We start from the raw sequence: 13,409 nt of genomic DNA, 5'->3' as shown, positions 1-13,409 counted from the left end.
CACAAGACTTCGGGCTCCAAACCCAGTTCCTGGCTCACTGCGGGCTCTCCACAAATCCTCGAGCTGTGACGTGCCAGTCCTTGTCCCAGTAGGGAAGCACTGACACGCGCGTCTGCTGTGGGACGGAGTACCGGAGCCCTGCTCCAGGGCAAGGTTCTCTTTGCCACCCATCCATAGGATTCTCCCGGGCTCGAAGTCTGCACGGCCTACTGGACTCTTACTAGCTGCCAGCTCATCTTCTCAATCAGTGCTGCCCAACCTGTTATCACATCAGGGCACCCAGAGAGGATATTTGTATGTCACACTTTGGGTGCTGGTGCTTGAAGTCATGAGCAACCAGCTAGAGCTTTGGCAGTTCCAAGGGCTGAGTGGGTAAGCACCCTGACATAACTACAGCCCGTCTGTGACACACTGGTGGGGACGGTCTCTGCTAGACTCGGCATCTCCACCAGAATGATTCATACCTTCTGTCCATAACATTTACTGAATGGGCTAAGCTCTGGGGACAGCAATGCTACTATCGCTGATAGTGAACACGGCCAGGGAGCTAACCATGTACTAGGCATTTAAATTTGGTAACCTGTTTAATCCTCACACTGACCCTTTAATTAAATACTATTATCCTCATTTTACAGTTGAGGGAGTTGAAGCTCTACTCAAGGTTGCACAGCTAGTAAATGAAAGAAAGGATTTGAATCCAGCCCACCTGGCACCAGAGCAGTACTCCTAAGGAGTCTATTCTGCTGCCTAATACAGAGGTTTTTAGCTAGAGTTTATGAACCCTGAAGCCACCTGATAACACGTTTTTGGTGTGTGAGCTTGCACATTTTTCTGAAGAGGGGAGAGTCATGACTGTCATTGGAGTCTTACAGGGATTGAAGGAGGTAAGGAACCATTGGTCTAGGTAGGAATTCCGATACATGATTCATCTTTTCTGGTCTGCTCGGATCCTGGCAGTGACCTCAGTGTTGCCCAGAGTCCTGATGACCCCCAACATGGTCCCTACCTCATGAAAGCCCTGGGCCTGGCCACTACTGGACTGCTCCAGGACCTTCGACTTTCATTCTCTTAACCAGGGAGATAAGTTCTTTTGGGGAACTGTTTTCATATTAACAGCACTGTATCAGAAATAATACACCTGAGAGACCTATGTCGGGATTACAAACCAGCCTCAGATCTTTATGGCTGGGCCCTGTGGCTGCTGAGGCAATGGCTGGTTTAACTTAGCTCATCTGTATTCTACTGAGATTTTCTGAGGAAAATCTGTGCCATGGTTAACAACACAGGCTCTGCTGTCAGTCTTGGTTCTAACTCAGACTTTGCCTCTTTCAAGCTGTGTGTCCTTGGAAGTAACTGGACCTCTCTGAAATTTAGATGATACATCTTAAAAACAAAATGAGGATAACAGTGGCGTCTTTGTCACGTTACTGTCAGGATGAAATGAGGTCACATACGTCAGCATTTAGCGCAGTGAAGGCACACAGGGATTACCCGAGAAATGCTGGCTCTAGGGAAGCGGGTGAAAGGGGAACCTAAAGGGATATGCTTCTGAAGCAATGAGTATTCCTGTAACAGCTAGGAGTACTGACAACAGCCTGGGATCTGTAGAAAGGCTCGTAACCTCAATTTCACCTCCTGTTATTGCCTCTTCATCTGTAAAATGAACTGTTGGCCCAAATGACCCTAAAATCCTTGCCACCATTCATGTAATTACATTTATTAAATATACACCCCTTAATACATGTCAGCTGCTGTTTAAAGTACTCTATCTATACTATCTTTTTTAATCTTAAAAACAATCCTATGAGGAAATGAGTACACTATCCCCATTTTACAGCTGAGGTGACTGAAGCTTAGAGGTGGAGTAATTTGCTCAAGGTCCTAGAACAAGTTAGTGCTGAAGCCAGGATCTAAGCCAGGCTGGCTGGCCCCAGAGTCCATACCTCTTAATATCTGGTTTATTTCCTCCTTTTGCTAATCCACTGTAACACAACATCAGCTCTTAGAACACTTGAATACTGGTTGTTTAACTTTCATCTCACCCACTGCAACTTAATCCTGGTTCTTCTCAACCTGACCACATAGAAGGAGGGAACAGCTAGCAGCCACATTTCCCAAAATAACGCTTTTTAGACTCAAAGAAAACAAATCCCTACTCTTTTACATGTTCTCATGTCCAGGCTAAATATTCAGTTTTCCTCCTTAAGCCTCATAACATAAACCTTTAATAAAACAGTCCCCTCTTGCTCTCTAGCCCTTCCGGATCGCTGAATCCTCCTTCCAAAAGTGCCTGACTGCGGATGGTGAGAAGTTGCTTCTTGGCGGCCAGGCACATACAAGTGTCTGATTGCCATTTTTCTTCTTTTCTTTTGTTAAATAATGGTCAACTCCGAAGCCTCCTGTGCCAGTACTACCGCAGGGACATTGGCAGAGCCAAAGAAGGCTTGTCACTGCCTGAGGATGGCTGGGTCTGAGCAGTTCCTGCCTGTACTGGACACTTCAGATTTGTAACTCCCCTGGCCCTCTGACAAAGGGCAGGGGGGAGCTGGGCGGGGGGAGCAGGAGTAGCTGCTACCTTTTCTTTTTGGAGCGTGTAATTTTTACCAGCTCCCTAATGACCTGAGCCGAATGGAGAGCTAGTCTAGGGGGAGGTGTGGTGAGGAATAAGAGCCAAGACAAAAGGTAGGGATGAAAAGGGAGACTGACACACCCAGAATTAGCAGCAAGTCCAGTTCCTGTTTGTTGCATTTTTAAATGAACTTAACATATTGTTGGTTCTGGTGCAGGAAACAGCTCCATGACTTCATAATATATAAATGTGTTTCCTCTTGTAAACATAAATTATAGTTACCAGAGAGAGAACATTTACGAAAACTTTTTAGATACATTGAATCTTTCCCTGTGAAAAAAGATGGGCTTAAATTGTGTCCTTAAAGCAGAAAAATAAGAGGTATGACAGATGGGAAATGAAAGAGTAGCCACGTGCTTCTCCACTATGTCATGGTTCAGATCTAATCTGACCCACACCTAAGCAGGGCTTCGCCTGGACTACAGGCACCTGTTTGCTAGTCTATCATTTTCTACTAACCCGAATTCTGGGAACATTTGAAATAGGGTTTCTGGACTCTGTCAGCCCAGAGGGTACTGAGGAGCCAAAAAAAGAAAGAAAGAAAACGTTTGCTTGGAAACAGAGAAATGTTCAACTTTGGGGGGAAAAATGACAATTTTCACTCAGATAATTACTAATGTGGAAATATAGAAAACTTCTCAGAAAGGACAAAGCGACATTAGGTTGGGAGGGACAAAGACTGAGGGAGTCAAGTGGCAAACAAATGAGAAGCAGATTTGGAAGGGCTGTAGTAAAATGATTCCGTGTTTGTTATTATAGAAAAAGACTTCAGTGCACACACAAAACCCGTAGTGAAACAGGCTTGGTTCTGTGGGTTTCCAAAAACTAAAGAGAAAACAGGAAATTAATAACAGAAACACATTTAAAACACCAGCTAAACATCTCTTTCCAAAAGGCACACTGATGTTAAAAGCCCAAAGTGCTTTTTAGTATGGTTCCTATTTGGCTACTGCAATTTTACAGGTTTGAAGTAGTCACAGAAAAGGGAGTAATTGGGCAAAATGGATTATTTTTAATTCCAAAAAAGTCAATGAAAATACAGTCTCCTTTACTGCAAAATGGCATTCATTTTAAACTAAAACAGATAACTTAAAAATCTAATTTTCAGACAAATGTTTAAGTGAATTTAGCACCTTAGTTTGTAAACACTCTACAGAGCAATCATGGCTTAGTTTCAAACTCACCTTTAGTCCATGAAAAGAAAAGTCCAGAAAAAAAGGCAATCTGGAAGGGTTATCCTAAGGATATCACTTTATATCAACAAACAAATTAATACAGATATGAGGAGGTTACATTTGAATTGTTACTGGAATTCAGCTTGGGGTCACTGCGTGCTTGAGACAGGCTATTTGACAGTTTCAGAAGGGACTGGATCATCACAGTTATTTAGAAACATCGTGTTATTTAAAACATCACTCTGGGACAAAAAGGTTAAATTTATATTATCAGTTAATCAAAATGGAATAATATCCAGATCTCAAACAGGAAGAGAAGGTAGTTTTGGCCCTCTGAAGCAAAGAAATCTAAGTCAGAAGAGTTGGCTTTAAAAAAACCCTCAGCATTAGGGGGAAATATTAAAGAAATAAAATATAAGGCATGATATTAAAAACACATATAAATAACTAATAAGGACCTACTGTATAGCACAGGGAACTAAATAATCTGTAATGACCTATGTGGGAAAACAATATAAAAAAGTGCAGATATATGCACATGTGTAACTGATTCACTTTGTTGTTTGGCAGAAACTAACACAACACTGTAAATCAACTACACTCCAAAAAAAAAAAAACAAACATGTAACTGAACTGTACACTTAAAAATGGTTAATATGGTACATTTTATGTTCTGTGTATTTTACCACAATAAAAAAAAACCCAGGCAGAGAAAAAGCCACGTGCAGACACTTACAAACCTCCAAGAATAATACCAAATTTCCCCTGGACGATATGAATTCACACAAGCAAAAAAACACTAATATTAAGTAAACAACACACAAAAAAGGTTCATTCTCATTAGTAATTAAAGAACAAGAAAGAATAATCATGATGATATTATACTTATGGAATTACCAAAAATCAAAGTGAAAGTATTCATAGCCAATAAACAATGACATATCACCACACACCTACTACAGGAGCTGAAAACCCAGAACACTGCAAACTCCAAACGCTGGTGCGAATGCAGAATGGCAGAGCAAAATGGCACTCTGGAAGACAGTTTGGCAGTTTCTTACAAAGCTAAACATGTTCTTACAATAAGATCCAGAAATCCTATTTCTAGGTATTTACCCAAATGAGTTGAAAACTTATGTCTACAGAAAAACCTGCACATGGATGTTTATTTATTTAGCAGCTTTATTCATAATTGCCCTAAACCAGAAGCAATCAATACATCCTTCAATAAACAAACTGTGGTACATTCATACTACGGAATATTATTCAGCAATAAAAAGAAAAGTTATTAAGTCACGAAAAGACACAGAGGAACCTTAAAATGTACTTTGCTAAGTCAAAGAAGCCAATCTGAAAAGGTTACATACAGTATCATTCTAATGATATGATATTCTGGAAAAGAAAAAACTTAAGAGACAGTGAAGTGATCAGTGGTTGTCAAGGGTGCAGGGGAAGGAGGGGAGGGATGAATAGGCAGAGCATAACACATTTTTAGAGCAGTGAAACTATTCTGCACAAGTCTATAATGGTGGATACTTGAAAATCCAGAGTGTACAACACAAAGAGTGAGCCATAATGTAAACTATCAGATCAGATCAGATCAGCCGCTCAGTCGTGTCCGACTCTTTGCGACCCCATGAATCGCAGCACACCAGGCCTCCCTGTCCATCACCAACTCCCGGAGTTCACTCAGACTCACGTCCATCGAGTCAGTGATGCCATCCAGCCATCTCATCCTCTGTCGTCCCCTTCTCCTCCTGCCCCCAATCCCTCCCAGCATCAGAGTCTTTTCCAATGAGTCAACTCTTAGCATGAGGTGGCCAAAGTACTGGAGTTTCAGCAATGTAAACTATAGACTTAGTTAATAATAATGCCTCCACATTGGGTCATCAATTGTAGCAGATATACCCCACCAGTGTAAGATGCTAACTGGGGGAAACTGGGAGGCTTAGGGTAGGGGTTGCGTAAAAAGGGAGTACACAGGGACTCTCTGTACTTTCTGTTTAGTTTTTCTGTAAACCTAAAACTGCTCTAAGAAATAGTCTATTAATTAAAAAAAAAAAAAAGAAATATCCAACCATCGATGTTGGCAAGGCCAGGAGAGGCGGGTGCAAGTGTGCACTGCTGATGGCACTATAGGGGCTCCAGGTTCTCCAGAGAACAATCGGTCAATGCTTAACCCCACCAGAAAAGGTTCAGGTGCTGAGGTCTAACATTCATCCCAGAAAAAGACAGGACAGAAAACAAGAGCTACTTGCACAAGATGCTGGTTACATACCCACTCTCATTTTGTGAGTGACCTGTTCATTGAAAGTTGAAAGTGTTAGTCGCTCAGTCGTGTCTGATTCTTTGAGACCCCATGGACTATAGCCCACCATGCTCCTCTATCCATGGGATTCTCCAGGCAAGAATACTGGAGTAGGCTGCCATTCCCTTCTCCAGGGATCCTGTTCATTAAGATGGGCTATACCTTGTATTAAAAAAAATATTATTATTTGTTGCACCACAAGGCATACAGAATGCAGGATCTTAGTTCCCTGACCAGGAACTGAACCTGTGCCCCCTGCAACGGAAGCACAGAGTCCTAACCTGTCCTAACCACTGGACTGCCAAAGAAGTCCTTATATCTTATATTCTTGTTTAGTTGGTCAGAGACTCTCCTTAAATAGAAACATAAACATCTAAATGACACAGGGTAAGATGTTTGTGCTTCCAGATGCAGTGAAGGGATTACTCTGCCAGTTATGTTATTTTTCCCTCAAACTTAACTCTTTTGGGATGAAAATAACACACTCCTACTTACAGTTAAACTGCTTATAATTCAAGTTCTTAGAGAGCAAGCATTTCGGCTTAATTAGCACCTTACAAAGAATGTGCCCACAGATACTAAATGAATAACACTACTAGGTCACATAGCTAACTGAGCTCTTTAGCTCAAATTTGAATCCTAAATCAGCTCCACTTATTGTGAATCAGATCTGATTGAAACTTCTGAAATTGGCTTTGAAATCCTTCATCTACTGTAGAGACATAAGCTCCCTAAAAGAAGTTCCTGGCAGAAGAGTAAATGCTGAGTGAAGGAATGAAAGAGGGAAGGGACTGAATCCCACCATCCCAGCTCTTTCTCCAGCCCCAAAGAGGACGCCAACTTTTTCCTCACTTGAATTACCACTTTGCCTCATCTATGACATCCACAAAGTTTTCTCCCAGACCCAGTTCAAGAACAAGATTTCCCTGGCCAACACCACAGCAGACCGTGAGACCCCAGCCATTTCTTCTGCACTCAGCAATGAAGTTACTACACCAGGTGGCTCGTCTGCAGTGTTCCATGAGGGCACGGATATATCTCCCTGTTATTGGATCCTCTGTGTCCAGAGCCCAGAACATGGCAGGCATTCACTGGGTATTGCTTTAGTGAAGGAAGGGAGGACTCAGCACCAATAATATTACCCTGTGTAGAGCTCAGCAGTTTACAACATGCTCTCAGATATACAGATACATTATCTCACTTGCTCTAAGCTTGCTTCATCAGCTCTCACAGCAGGAGGGGCTGAGAAGACAGCTCATTTCTAGTCTAAAGCAGTCATTCTGCAGATGAAGAGACAGAGGCCAGAGCTGCCAGAGGAGTCCCAAAGGATCACATGGCTACCTGGGGGCAGAGCCGAGTCCCACGCCAGAGCCGTCAGTGCTCTTCCACTCTGCTCCTTTGTCTCTGGCCCGGTAACAGTGTTCTTTCAGTTCCCAGAAGGGCAGACATTCACCAGCAAGTCGGAGAGACTTGTATATGTAGCTGCTTACTCAATATTTCCTTGTCCCCAAACATCTCAAACTTGACATATTCAAAAGTGAATACCTTAGCTCCCTTCCTCACCGTGTGCCCTTCTTCCAGGCTCCCCCTTTTCAGTAAATGGGAACTCCATTGTTAAACTGCTCAGGCCAAAAGTGATGGAGCAATCCTCAACTTCTCTATTTCTTTCACATGCCACTTTCAATCCTTCAGCAAATCCTACTGGCTCCTTTTTCAAAACATATCCAGAATTCAAGCACTTCTCACTCTTTGGCTTTTTACTTCGGGTCCGAGCTACCCACTTTCCTTGCCTGGACCACAGTAGCAGTTCCCTAATCAGTTTCCTTCCTTCCCCTCTTGCCCACTACAACCTATTCTCAACATAGCAGCCAGAATGATCCTTTATGTCAGATCATGTCACTTATGTGCCTCGAACCCTCCAATGGCTCCCATCTCACTCACAATTCACAGAAAATCCAGGGGCCTATAAGGCCTAATACGATTTACCACAAATCTACTCCCACCCACATCTCTTGCTGTTTCTCCTCTCTCACACTACTGCAGCCATAATGACTGGTGTCCTCACGTTTCTTGAACATACGAGGTGTACTCTTGCCTCAGGGCCTTTGCACTTGCTCTCTGACAGCAGAGGGAATATACTTCCCTCAGATAAATGCCTGGCTCACCCCTTAACTTCCTGTGGGTCTTTGCTTAGATGCTACCCTTTCAGTGAGACCTTCCTTGACCACCCTAATAAAATTTAATACCCTGACTTCTGGTACTCTTTATCTTCCTTCTCTGGTTAATTTTCTCCATATATATTCCACTTGTTTATCATATGCTTCTGCTTCATCCCAACAGGTGAGCTACTTAAATCCTGGAGCTTTGTTTTATTTACTACTCTATCCCCAGGTACTAGAAAAGTACCTGGCTTCTAGCAGATATTCAGCAAACATTAGTGGAATGAATGAATGAGTAAATGAATGAATGAATGAACATCCTTACCTTTAGAATCTCCCAGTAATCTAAAGGGTTCAGGCCAGAAGGGAAAGACCCTGGTTGAGCTCTGACCTCACCCTCACTCCCCGCACAGCTTCTCCTTCTTCTTAGGTCCAGCCCAGTCCCTTACTACAAGAAACCAGGTCTGGGCTGGGAAGCAAGGCAGGACCAGGGCAACAGGTGCTTGTTGCCAGGATGGTACAATTCTGCATAGTGCTAATTTTTGGCTTTGGCATCCTGATACCTCATAAACAGAAGAGGTCAAAAATAGGTTGGGACTAGATAGTAGTACTGACTCAGTTTAACAGCAACTATCTGCTTTGAGATATCTTTCAAGGACCAGTGCTAAACTTGCATGTGTTCACCTATCTGTCCTCTTCTTCTTTCTCAAACTCTTTATTATGGATTTCAAACATGCAGAATAGTAGAAAGAATAGTATAATGAACTCCATGAACCCATTACCCAAATTCAACAATTACCAACATTATGTCAATTTGGTTTCTTCTGTTCTCTGTCTCTGCAACCCCCACTGAATATTTCATGAAGCTGTTTCTTGAGAACTGATCTACATATGACACACTCTGGTCTTGTTAACACTGTATTCTAGCAACTATGTCAACCAATTTCTCTAGTTTTACTAGAAATACAGTTAAAAAAAAAAAGCACTAAAAAAGCACTTACACCCATTCTCTCACCAAAGCAATGACTAAAAAAGGAAGTATCTAAATTCCAAACTGTTTAAATCAAGGGACTTGTCACTTATCATGTTTGGAGGGATTTGGGGAGAAGGGTTTTGTAGCTACAAAATAGATGTAGACATGAGCTGTTTTCACTTGTTTGTATCTGAGGCAGAACTTCTGAATGAACTTGTTCAATCCAGTAAGTATTTAATGACTACCTGCTACATATGAGGGACAGGATTAAGAAGACAGAAAATAAGAAAACCCAGCCTCTGTTCCTAAGGAAATCAGTGTGGGGTGGAGGATGGGTGTTGTGTGAGAAGAGTGTAGTGGGAATAGCTAACATCCAAGGCAGAATACATTCTAGCCTGAGAGATTAAACAAACCCAAGGCAAAAGTTCCTTAAAAAAAAATCAATCCACAGAATTTGCAGACCCCGAGATTTACCTCTTCCTTAACTCTAATTTTGCCCTCTGCTGAATTTATTGCTATACAGCCAATACATATATTATATGGGGTCAGAGAATTCAGTGATCCACAGAATAGACTTTCGGAAGTGGATCTTTCATGTCACATGTTGCTACTTACCATCCAGTCTTCTGGTGGCAGAGAACTGGAAAGTCATCCCAGGGTTTGGAAAACAATGGAGCTACCTCAGGGCCGACACTCAAAGTGTTCTACTCTTTGAGAGCATATACAGCAAGCAGCTTTATAAACAGAAGAGACTGTGTCAAGGAGACATGGCTAGATGGATTCAGAAGGACTTCCAAGAACTCTCTCCTGGCTACCTAAAGGACTGTGACCTTAGTGGTCTATTACCAGAAGAGTGCAGCTCTTTGGACAAACCAATGAGGTTTGGTTGGCCAGGTTGTGTAGGAAGGAGAAAGTGCATGCTCATTCATATGCCCCTGGAATTAGGTGCACAGGAGAGTGGAAGAAGGGCAGAATTAAGATGGAAGAAAGGTTTACATCATAATCAATGTTACCAAGATTGGTGAGGTAAGGATGCATGAGAGAGAAGGAGTAAGGTAGGAAAAAGGCACTGTGACAATGGATGGGGCACAAGAATAGGGATTAGTAAAGGGACGATTCTGGTTTGAAAAGGAGATCACTGATGGAAGTGAAAAAGATGCCACATGACCCAAGATCTTGAGAGGCAGGATCTCACAAGATACTAACAGGGTGTGAAAAAGAGGGACCTTTGAATGGGAGGGTGTACAGATTATGAAGGATGGGTTCCCACTGGAATGGAAGGGGGTCACTTCACTGAAGCTGGGTGAAGTGGTCACTAGATAAAGGTTTTGGGTAATAGGATGTAGCTATGGATGGCAGAAAGGAGGCAGCTGGAACACTCATAAGAGATTGGAAATCTCTTATTTATATGAATTCCTGGGGGTAAGCAGACTTAGGATGAGAGGATTTGGGGTAAAGTGCCAGTGAGACGGGAGACACCTTACGATAAGCGGGAGCTCCAAGGACTCATAGGGTGAGAGGATATTTGGACAAAGGATAAAGAGAGGTACTAAGGTGCAGGGGTCTCAGGACACTTGGGGTCAGAAGTTATGAATAATGGGTTGAGGAAGACACCAAGCCATGCAGGAAAGGTTAATATTAATAGAAACCTTGGAGGTCGTGGCAAGTGTTGATGTTGGGCTTAGGAATTATTAGAAAATAAGGAACAAGGGGCTGAGGGTAACCTGGAAACCCAGGTAGGTTTAGGAGCAAGAGAAGCTATGGATCAACAGAGTTTTGAAGATCGTGTTCAGATGCCAGCTCTGCTACTCATCTGTGTGAATCCAGGTTCGTCATTTGTTTAAAACTAAACCAAAACAAACAAAATAAGGGAAACAGTGGTAGACATAGGAAGAATCATGTCTTTGGTTTGTGAAGGGAAAACTTAATTTACACATACAAAGTGTGGTACACAGTAGGTGCTTAGCACTAAGTGCTAATCTTCATTAAGGAGATAACCAGAGTCAAGAGCCAAAGAAGTGAGGAGGCCATAGGAGACCTAAGAGGACAGGGATTCCAAGAGCTCAGGGGTACAAAGATAATGCAAAGTGTGGGCCCTGCATTCATTATCTGCTGACTCCCTAGCACCCAGGATGGAGTTAAGACCCATAAGAGCTTCTCAGCATATATTTAAGGGCTCCCTTAGGCTAGGCTTCGTGCCAAGTGTTTGAATACATTACTGACCCTGGGGTGAGGTTACAAAAGTAAACTTCTAGCTAGGAATACAAAAACGATTGCAAACAAATATTATCTTGATTGAGAATTGTACAACTTCACAGCTGGAAGAAAACTGAGGTCATTTAACCCAACCTTATCATAGATGAAAGACTGAGGTCGAGAGAGAGGAAAGGAGTTCTAGTGGCAGAGCTAGGACTTCCATCTGGGACCACATACTCAATCCAGATTCTCTGATGCCTCCAACTGCATCTACTTCATATTCATCTCTATAACTTCCTGGGCACCAGCTCCGTGCTAGGGCACTTGTTTAGTCATGTGCTGGTTGATACTGGGGGGCTGAAGTGCAGACAGGGACGTCAGCGGAGGTGACTTCAGGATGGAGGGGGAACATGGAATGAGGTCATGAAGTTATAGGGAAAAGAATGGATTATCAGACATTGAGGGTTACATAGAAGATGACTGGCTGAGAAACTATTTTAGACGGCTGAGTTTAGGAGTTACCAGAAAAGGTCTGAGGGGAGTCACCAAGTTTGTGTGTGGGGGGGAATACAGGGTAGAACTGGACGGGTTACCAGACTAGTGGAGTCAGTAAGGTTTGAAGGGATGTGGGGATGTCCGGTGGTCAGTCACTGTGTTGGTGGGCCCCTGGGCAGTGCTGGGGAAGTTCCTGGATTGGCAGAGTCAAAGAGTAAGAAGTGAGGATTACCTGGTGAGGTCTTAGGGTCAGTGGGTGGGGGGTCAGAGGTGGGGGCGGGCGCAGTCACACGGTGGGGTGTGGGAGTCACGGGGCAGGAGTCACAGGGCGGAATTGGGAGGCAGGGATGGGAGCCGGGACCCGAGGTGCGGGAGGGCCAGGCCGCCGACCAGCAGTCCGGCCACCGAGCTACAGGGCCAGAGGAGGGTGGGCACGCCAGGCTCGGGACCTTCCCGGGACCCTGCGCCCGCCCGGCCTCCCACCTGGGCACGGTGGACCCACTCTTCCCGTAGCCACCAACCTGACAGCCCCCGAGGGCGACTCCGCCGACAGACCGCCATGCACCGGGCCCCGCCACCAGCGCCGGCCCCGCAACCCGCCTGCGCCATAGCCCGCCCGCCCGCGAGCCGCTTGCCTCGCGCGATATCCAGGTTCCAGGGCCGCCGCACTTTTCCTCTCCTCTCGGCGGGCCTCCACCGGGCCCCGGAACCCGTATAGAAAATACAGGGCAGGCTCCACCCCGCACCCCGAGTGGCGGCGGCCGCCGTCTCACTTATCCCGGTTCCCGGGCCGCCGGAGCCCGGGCGGCCGGGGTCTCGAACGGTGCCCCTCAGAGCCCCGCCCCGCCCCCCGACCCGGGTGACGCGCCGCCCGCCAGGCTGGGCGCCCGGGGAGGGCGTGATGACGTCACGACGCCCCGGTCAGGGCCTGGGCGCGGCTCACGAGCCGGGTCGTCTCTATAGCAATAAAGAGCCGCCACCTGTTCCTGAAGAGGGGACTCGGTCACCTGAGGCCTGAGGCGGGCGCGGGGAGGAGTCCGAGGCCCCGCGGGCTCTGCGCCGTCTCGTCGGCCGCCTGCGGGCGAGAAGGTGCGCTCCTGGTGCTGGGGAGGGCCGGAGGGGCTGATTGTGAGGGAAGCCGTGCCTCTCCTCAGGGCTCAGAGCCGCCAGGCGGCCTCCTGCGCCTTTAGGGTCCTGAGGCGCCTTGCTGTGCGCAGTCCGCACGCACGGCCTGCGATCTTCGACCCACCCCCTGAAGGAAGCAACTGCAGGTATTACTAGCACCTTATTGAAAAGGACGACGTCGAGGAGCCGTGAGGGACTCGCCTGTTTAGGGAGTGCGCCCTGACGGTCCTCTCGGGTTCTCTCACGCTCATTCCCCCGTCAGTCCCACCCCCAGCCTCGAAACCAGCTACCACTGACCCTCGTAGGTTCGTTTCGGGTGAACAAAGCCAGGCCCTTTATGGTTTACCCC

General features: G+C 45.3%; 1 protein-coding gene across 3 annotated transcripts in view; it reads right to left on the bottom strand.

The window, feature by feature from the left end:
• ZNF76 (zinc finger protein 76) overlaps positions 1-12,782 on the bottom strand; it is a 30,098-nt gene extending 17,316 nt beyond the window's left edge. Inside the window, exon 1 of one of the 3 annotated variants that reach the window (XM_027524419.1) lies at positions 12,457-12,782. The gene's annotated coding sequence lies outside the window, so the exon portion shown is untranslated. The remainder of the gene's footprint in view (positions 1-12,456) is intronic. The other 2 variants (XM_027524420.1, XM_027524421.1) reach the window with 2 other exon arrangements.
• Between the last annotated feature and the right edge of the window lie 627 nt (positions 12,783-13,409).

The sequence above is a fragment of the Bos indicus x Bos taurus genome, chromosome 23, assembly GCF_003369695.1.
Source record: "Bos indicus x Bos taurus breed Angus x Brahman F1 hybrid chromosome 23, Bos_hybrid_MaternalHap_v2.0, whole genome shotgun sequence".
Lineage (NCBI taxonomy): Eukaryota > Metazoa > Chordata > Mammalia > Artiodactyla > Bovidae > Bos > Bos indicus x Bos taurus.
The sequence above is the reverse complement of the archived record's forward strand: the minus strand, read 5'-3'. Positions and strand labels throughout refer to the sequence as shown.